General features: G+C 37.9%; 1 pseudogene; it reads left to right on the top strand.

Annotated features, from left to right (window-relative positions):
- Positions 1-1,981: 1,981 nt before the first annotated feature.
- On the top strand, positions 1,982-2,976 carry LOC122298780 (annotated as a pseudogene).
- Positions 2,977-9,742: the final 6,766 nt, after the last annotated feature.

Below are 9,742 nucleotides of genomic sequence, written 5' to 3'. Positions count from 1 at the left end.
ATTCCTTTCTGGATTTCTATTTACATTTGGGAAAACTTTATGCGTTGGCTCCTTTTAGTCTCTACTAGCTCCATATGCATCCCACGAATTTGTCATGGGATTTTACAATATTCGTGGTAAAATCCCTTATTTTATGTAGTGTATATATAGTACAGTTAAGTGTAAAACTCCATGTTTCTTGGACACCACTAAGTGCTGGCAGACTGGAGCCTGAAGCCACAAATTAATGCCTATCTTTTATAGTTTTTGTCTGCATGTGTATTAATTTCTTTGCAAATATATTAAACATTAATTCCTACATTTAACTGTACTTAATGAAGGTATGTACGTACGTACGCAATGATTCATTATAAGAGCAGGAAATTAATTAAGAAAGAAGTCAGAAAGAAAAAGAAGATCATGGCCGGCATCATGTATATATTCTACATTGTATAATGCATATAGAAGTAGTAGATAATATATTAATTAATTTCTCTACTCTCTGAACAAAAGCGATATTTATGTATAAGGCCCTACAAACGGATCATTCGATCAATGAGACACGGTTTGATGATGTTCTGGTGAAGATATCTATCTACATAGGAGCAGTACTTTAATTCCATATATATATATATATATATATAAATTCAGATATATAGAGTAATATCTGAATTTGTGGTACTGCTTGCATGGGGAATATATATTTTTGTGTTTCCCTAAAACACATTCAGCTCATGATGTCTTTTTTCTACTTGTCCTACGTAAACAAGGCAAACAAAAGAGTTTCCATGGCCTCAATGCTTCATGTGAGTTAAAAGATGTTCAGATGCTCCTAGCTATATATATTTATATATATATTGACTAGGTCAGACAATATATATATATATATATGTGTATATATATATCATGTATAACAGCTTGACCATAATGGTATTTAATTAACCTAATGCTCAAGCTAGCTACTGGTTCTTCAACTTATATTAAGTATAATGTGAGTTGTAAATTGCAGTGCAATTGATCTGAAGGAATAATAAAGTCGATCCAAAAGTTGAAAAAATGCGTACCGAAAAAGACAATACCATATTGAAACAAAGTGCGAAACCATCGAAGGAAACATGCATGAATGATTCTGCTAATGTGGTCTTGGTATGTGTGTTTGTTTCCAAATGAACACCAACAAGACCAGAAAAGATTGACAAAAGGGGAGATTATGAAGATGCTATAAATTCTTTGTAAGAAAAAAACAAAGTATAATAAATAGCTAGCTAGGTAGGCTGCGCCCTAGGCCATGGATATACATAACCAAGTTGCCTGAATTAAGTTTATATCCTTGTAGATACATAGCATCAGCACTAAAATATGGTCTAAATCAATCCAAGATATTGACAAAAGGGGGCAGCATCAATTCATATAGTGGTTTACAAATTCAACTCCGGAAGCTTCGAAAACACAGTCAGATAAAATATCAAGACAAGGTCTTTGAAAAAAATCAATAAACGTGGAGTACTGCAAGTTCTCTCCTTCGTTGCTAGGGCATCTAGAAGGAGAGAATGTGGACAATTCTTTAAAGGACGGTAGGTTGATTCCCCATTTTTCTTGCTATTTCTGTCTAAGGGGCTGGCATCTTCTAAGCCTTCAGAACATTGTTCAGGACCCCCAAGAAAAAACCCTTTCATAGATCTCAAAAGCAACCCAATATAATAAGGAAATAATTAATTAGGCTCTTGACCAAAGACACGGATTTTGAAGAATCAAAAGATACCCGGCCATCTTAATCCCTCCATCTTATTGCAGAAAGGATAAAGAAGAAAAGGGAAAAGATCCAATCTCATCCATCTCTGGTTCTATCCCCTTGGGTTAGTCTAAGGAATATCTATGAGTTATTCCCCACCTAGTGCCTTCTCTAAATAGTCAAACCCCCAATTCGTGTCCCATATCCCAAATCTCAGCACTCTCTCTCTCTCTCTCTCTCTCTCTCTCTCTCTCTCTCTCTCTCTATCAAATGGAAATGATAGAATACAGAGATGAGGAGGAGCTTGTGAATATTAGCCTTGGAATTGTCACAGATTCAAGTGTTGAGAAGACAAGAAAGAGGAAAAGATCAAAGGATGCTTCAATTCCTAATAATCCATTTGAAGGTTGTGATGGGAAGATATTCAGCCTCCTCCAAATGAGGGAAGAAATGCTAAAACTAGACCGCAAGAGACAAGCACCAGTAGAAGATGGAAATGGCCTCAACCTGATTCATTTGCTGCTCATAACAGCCACTGCAGTTGATCAAAACAAGGTGGGCAATTCTAGGAGAACCTGAATGAATTGTACGGTTTTGAGTGTCCTTATCTATAATCTCATTGCAACGAGTCGTGACCTACTTTGCAGTAGGTTTGGCAGCAAGGCTTCTTACACGAAAATCTCTCGTCTACAACATGATCATGAAGGAACCATGGATGACGAAAAGTTTTTTGCATTTACTGATCTCTATCGGGTTTCTCCGTATTACCAGTTTGCTCATTTCACTGCAAACCAATCCATTATAGAGGCCTTTGAGGAGCAGGAGGAAACCAACCACAGAGCATTACATGTAATTGATTTTTATGACTTTTATATGGATGTCAATGGCCTTCTCTGATTCAGTCTCTTTCTGAGAAGGCATCCAATGGAACTCAGGTATGACAGATGACAGGATTTGGAAGCCGTTTGGAAGAACTACAAGAAACAGGGGGCAGATTGGTAGGCTTTTGTAACGGGGTTTCGGAACATGTAATACTTGGAATTCCAAGGATTGGTAAGAGGCTCAATGCCTCATTAACATAAGGAAAAAGAAGAATGAAACAGTTGTAGTAAATTTAGTTTTCTATAACATCACCATTGAATAATTATACGAAAGTTTCTGACACATTGAAAACTGTACATTCACTCAACCCCTCTATCGTAATCCTAGGACAACAAGAAGGGAATATCAAGAATTTATGCTTATGGTCTTTAATTTTCTGCTAATATCAACTGCCAGAAGCAGAAAAAATTAGTGGCTGTTCTTGGAGCAGTTTATGATTTCTATAAATTTCTGCTTATCATCAAAAAATTCTACATATGGCAGTTGAATAAGCAGTTGCTAACACTAAACCATCATCCCAACCATCACAAAGGACATCTATGCTAGCATAGAATCCATATCACAAAGACAATGGTGTTTCTAAAGCAAGGTTATTGGGTTGAAAGTCAATAAATTGTTCATAAACTGTACATGCTTCAAAGATATGGACATAATGTTTAAAAATTCAAATAATCATAATTTCTACCTCATAAATCATTCTACACAATTTGTTTCCAAACAAATGTATTTAACTTGTTTAAAAGTATTTTAAACATAGGGTTACCAAACAATAAATAATTAATTAATAATAAAACTTATTAATTAAGAAGTAAGCCATAATTCCTCAAGAAAATGTTTGTATATTTTCTTTCCTAATCCCAAACATGCACTTATTCATAGACTCTTGGTTTGTTCACTAACTTAACCATCAAAGATATATATTCTCCACTGGGATCACTTAAGTTGTTTCTCCATCGTTCATGCAGCAATCATGAACGTGGAGGGCACTGCAGGCACCACTGAAAGTTGTCTCAACACTTACTATTTTAATTTTTGAAAGAAAATCCAACTTATTTGGTGGTTATTCGCTTTCTACACTTGTTTTGGGAAGATGAAATGGTATTTGATAAACTCTACTGTGTAGCTTCTAATCATAGGATTCAATGTAAATCAGTTTAACAAAGTCAATATATCTTATATATTGATTTAACACAAGATGAAATATGTTCTTCCTCCTTTAATCAGACTAGTCACTTGGGCTGTATTTTAATTATATTTGAGGTCTTTTTTTATTTACAGGACTCACCCAAACTCTATAAGAACTTAGTTATAGAGTCTGATCTTGCACTTGAGCATGTCTCCAGAGTGAGATTAATTACCAGCACACAACCACTTGAGACGATGATATAATAATATAAAAGTGCTCGATCTAAAAGCCTTCAGATTCATACAGAGCAGCATTTTCTTTGTTCGGTTCTTTACATGGAATTAACCTATCTTTAGTTCAGATCATTCAAATTTTCCTTAATTTGAAGTGATGATGATCAAGAAGTTTTCCAACATCCCTCTCTTCCAACAAAATTAGAAAAGGAAAATATCCTGAAAGATCTGTGCCCCATATATGATGTCATACTTCATTGATCTCTTGATGGAAATGACAGTACATAACAAAATAATAGGGACAATCTCTTACAAAAAGGTCAAAAGGGTGTTCATTTCTCTCTAAATAATAGCTGGGATCGATGAAATCTGATGGATTTTTATCAAATCCATCTCTTTTTCCAAAGAAGCATACAACTTCAAATAGGTTCAACCTTGTCTGGTTATCATTTAATTAATACGGTAGTATCCATCAAACACAACTTAAGGAAATCATATTACCTAAGCAGAATTTCTATTAGATTCTATCCAACAATTGAAGAACGTTCTTGAATTCGCCTAAAGAAAGGAAATTAAAATTTGGATTTGGCATTAAATTAAACCCCAAACCTACTTATGTATAGTTATGGCTAAACATGCCCACAGCTCCAAAAATGTGAAGAATAAACCGGACTCATGAACCAGAGATAGACAGACACAGAAAAGTCCAACGATTTACCAGGCGGAGAGGGATACGGCGAGCCAAATTTGAGAAGAGAACACGCCCCTTCGTGCGTGGCGTCAACTGGCGGCAGAAGAGAGGAACAGGGCGGCAACTGTCGGCAGTGAGTGAGACCGTTGAAGGAGGCCGACGCAAGCAACCCACCGACGTTGATTCCACCAGATGAGAGTATTCAAAGGAAGTGGGGGATGAGAGTATTCGAAGGACGTGGGGGATTTTGCAGGTTGGGGGTCGGAGAGTAAATGGGTGATTTCCAATATTGGTACGTCTGGAAGAGGCAAAAGACTTAATTGCCAATTGCCAAAGCTTTTAACACGACATATATGTCGTCGTTGAAGGCCACATTTACCCAAGGCTAATGGCTCGCCGCACGCAATCTGGTGACATTTGGGCAAACTTTACTTGACGGTGACTTTTTGTGCCATAAGCTTCATATTGCCCACCAGCGGTTGTCATGGGATAATAAATTCGTGGTAAAATTCCTTATTTCTTGTAGTGCACCGTCGTGGTTAACGTCGTATTTTTTAAGAATTTGATCTCGTAACTGCTCTTCAGTTAGAGGCGCTTCCTTGGAAGACTTATGACTAGTAATGTTATTACAATAAGTACTGTGAAACAGATGACGAGTCATGTTATTACAAAAAGGACCCGAGCGATGGCCGGGAGCTGGGTGCCAAAGGCAAAAAGATTTATAGACTTTCTTTTGGTACGATTTCAAAGAACTCTAGCGTGGGGTTTTTATAGGCTTTCAAAAAGGACCCGAGCGATGGCCGGGAGCTGGGTGCCAAGTGCATAATTGTTACTATTATGGTGAGACATGCGATATATTCCAACTTTATCTTAACATGCAATTCATGTCTTGTGTATTGGAAATGTCAATGTCAATGTCAATCAAATCATGATTAGATGTTAGATATTATAACACTTTAAAACAAGAAAATAAAAACAAAAACAAAAACAAAAACCAATTTTATAAGCATAGAATAGAATGCTGATCATGTGCAAGAATTGAAACAGATAAGATATATTGGAGATACAGCAACCACAATTTGTTAGGAATATCATACATATAACTCAATACAACTAGTGATACGGTTTATAAATTTTCCAACATCCATGGGACAATAATCATAAAACGGTTAATGCGACGGATGACAAGTTGTTAGGATATGATACTTTCATCGAATGAAAAGACTTCGTGATATTAATTAATTTTAATGTCATGTCGTGCTACTGAGACCAAATTGTTAGGCTTTCGTGGCCAGAGTCTCTACTATAAAAAAAATTGCTTATAGGCTGGCTGTCAGATATGTACGTTTTCTTACAAAAATTATTATTTTTTATTAAAATAAATTTATTTTCGCCACAAATAATAATTTTTATCGTAAATATATAATTACTCATAAATATTTATTTCTCTTCTAGTAACCGCCCTTTTAGCTGCCCAGAAAGTTACAATTAATAAACCTAAAATCCTCGTTTAGCTGTAATATAAAATTTAATAGAATGTCTAAAAATTCTTCTTGTCATCCTCACACTTCACACACTACACTTATTTTAATTTTTTTTTATTTTTTCTATAATAAATATGTAGTGTGTGGATGATAAATAGAATAATTCGATTAGTTTAATAAGAATAAAATGAAAGAAAAAATAAAAAAAATAAAAAATAATATTTTAATATATAAAATGTGTGGTATGGGATGATGTGTAGCATTCCTCTATTCGAAATTATCTTGACAAGCAAGACGTTTCCCGTACGTGGATTAGATTCGTTATATAAAATTATTTTTAAAATAAACCAAGTTGATTGTCCTATTATTAGTAGAACCCACTAGCTCATTTACTTTTACAAACTTTTTATCTCATTTCATCTTATTATTATAATTTTATTAAAATTTTCACATAAAATAAAATAAATAATTTAACATTTTCAAATTTCAAAATGAATATAATATTAAAGAAACATATTCTAATAATATTGTATTCAATTTTCAAATTTTACCTCAACTTATCTCATCTCATCTGTGAAAACAAACGAGGCAATGAGAGCAATGACTAAAACTGAAGCCCTTGTTCAGATTTAGGTCTTGTTTGGGTATATATATGAGATGAGATGAAATGAAAAATTTGTGAATAGTAATTTGTGAAATAATTTGTTAATATTTGTAAAAAATTTTAAGTTAAGATGTTTTATGGAGTTTTGGAAAAGGAGAAAAAAAATTAAATGAAATCATTATAAAGTTAAAATATTATTAAAATATAATTTTTTAATATTTTTTTGAAAATTTGAAAAAGTTGATTTTCTTTTGTAAGTTTAAAAAATTTGTAATGATTAGATGAAAATTTAAAATTGAAAAATGTTTGTATTTGAATGGTATTTAGACGTTGATATGGGATAGATTGAGAGCATCTTATGTGAAACCTGTGACGCCCCCAAAATCCCCACGCCCGAACACGGGGAAATTGAGACGTCCGGATGGTGACAACCCGGGTCACCATCCCATCGTCGGGTGCCGAGTGTGTGCAAGGCAACAGATGTGTACAGAGAAACTCGCAGCGGATAAAGAAAGTCATAACTAAGTACCAGAATTTTTCTTAACGTAATACAAGCTGTTTAAAACGTACATAGATAAATATTACAAAACACGACTACAGATTTAAACAAATATAAAGATAGCATCAGCAACCCGGCGGAGCCGCATCCTCGGGCTCAGCCTCCTCCTCTTCGTCCTCTAACTCTGCACCAAAAGCTACGGAACCACGAATGGTACCGCAGGTAAGTAAAACCCAAACACTACCAGATAAAAACACATAAAACTCATACAAGATGCATGAAACATGCCCAATGCACAAAGCCCACAAAAACCCAAGTTTTCCACACACGCCAAAAAAAAATCCTTTTTGGCCCACAAATACATCCTTTCCGAAAAACACGCCAAAAGTCACATTTGGCCGCCAAAAGTCCATTTGGCCCAATATCTCGCCGGAAGTCCATCCGGCCCAATATCTCGCCAGAAGTCCATCTGGCCCACGCCAAAAGTCCCATTTGGCCTCATAATCCATTATCCAATTTTAACCGTATGCACCATGACCTCCCCTAGGGGTCATCCGCACACCCTGGCTCCAGTGTCACACCGTAGAGTACCACCACGCATGTGACACCTAACAAGCGATGCCCAGTTCCGCGCCTCCCGCGCGTGCGTAGCCAAGCATCCTCTAGCCCTCGCCAGCGAAGGGCCACGGAGTCGGTGAGTAGGGCGATGCCCAGTTCCATGCCCGGCACGTTCGTAGCCAAGCATCCCCTAGCCCCGCTCCCGTCATCTCTCTCGACAACTCAGGGGACATCACTCAGTTTATTCCGCTCCCGAGTGACCAGAGGAGCTCCACCGAGATAATAACCCATCCCGGCTTGGGCTCGTGATACACACGCACCCGTAAAACCAGTCACGCCAATACACAGGCTTTTCACACAATCCCACAAACACACGTGCATGCACCATGAAATGCCAAATCAATGCATAATAAAATAACCAACCAACATAAATCAATAAAACAGACAACTCCGTCCTCCATCCATCCGACCCCCGAAACTCCTCGGACTCAGTCCGGAATCAACAACCAACAACAATAAATGAATTGAATGAGCGATATATATTTAAATCTGAAAATAGGGTTTGGAAAATACTTACAGCGCTATACGGCAATTTTAGAAAACAAGCGGCGTTGCAAGCGGCGGAAAAACAGCAACGTCACAGTGAAAATTCACTGTGGCCGTGGGTCTGAAAAACCCACTTTTGAACGGGGACAAACTAGGACACGAGATTGATGGGGGATGGTCAAGGGATGGTTGTGAAGCTAATGGAAGTGACGGACGGCCGTGGGTGGCGGCGGAATGGCCGGAAATGGCCAAAAAGAGCAAATCGGAAAACAAGCTCGTGGGAGCTGCTCCGGTGGTCGTTGGAGGCCGGAAATGGGTGGGTTAGGACGGCAAGAGGTTGGTGATGAAGTGGTGAAGAAATGGTGGCCGGAGGTGGAGCGACGGCGGCGGATCGGAGTGAAATCCGTGCGCCCTTTGGAAGCTTTTTCCGGCCAAATGGCCGGCCGGTTGGGGGTGGGTTTTGGAGGGGTGGTGCACCGGAGGGAGAGGAAGAGAATGGGACCGGTGGGAGGCCGAACGGTGGCCGGACGGCGGCGGTAGGGGCTGGGGAAGGTGACGCCGGCGTGAGGGAGAGGGAGGAGAGAGAGAGAGCACGGGGGGGTCCGAATCGGGGAGAGAGAAGAGAGAAAAAGAAAAGGAAAAAAAAGAAAAAAGAAGGAAAAAGGAAAAGAAGGGAAAAAGAAAAAGAAAAAAGAGGAAAAAGGAAAAAGATGTGAAAAGAGATGAGGTCCAATCCTCACTCCGGGAAAACGAAACAAACCGCCAAAAAGATTAAAACCACAAAACAACTTAAAGAAATAAAACACAACCTCAAATAAATTAAATTAAATTAAAACCCAATTTTAAAAACGCAAATACATTAAAATAAAATAACTGGTATATTACTTAAAATAAAAACAATTACTTCAGCGAAAATACACTTAAAGGCGGGTCATCACATCCTCCCCTCCTTAAAAACAATTTCGTCCTCGAAATTGCAAATCAGCTACCAACTTACAGCAAGCCACATAAACGCTCACAAACCAAATGAGATCAAGATTAAAATACATACCTTCATCATTCGAACAGATACGGGTACTGCTCCCTCATGTCCGCTGCTCGCTCCCAAGAGAAGTCTTGAGCTAACGGATCTCCCCAAGCCACTTTAACTAAAGGTATCGTCTTGGACCTCAACTGTTGCTCCTTCCAATCCATGATCTGCGACGGAACAACTTCATAAGTGAGATCCGGTTGTAACTGAATACTCGTTGGGTCGACGAAGCGTGGCTCTTGCTGTCCAAAGCTCTTCTTCAGGGATGATACGTGGAAGACATCATGAACATCCCCAAAAAAATCCGGCAAAGCAACTCTATAGGCAACGGACCCTACTCTCTCCAGAATCTGAAAAGGGCCGACATACCTCGGATCT

The sequence above is a fragment of the Carya illinoinensis genome, chromosome 16, assembly GCF_018687715.1.
Source record: "Carya illinoinensis cultivar Pawnee chromosome 16, C.illinoinensisPawnee_v1, whole genome shotgun sequence".
NCBI lineage: Eukaryota > Viridiplantae > Streptophyta > Magnoliopsida > Fagales > Juglandaceae > Carya > Carya illinoinensis.
The sequence above is the reverse complement of the archived record's forward strand: the minus strand, read 5'-3'. Positions and strand labels throughout refer to the sequence as shown.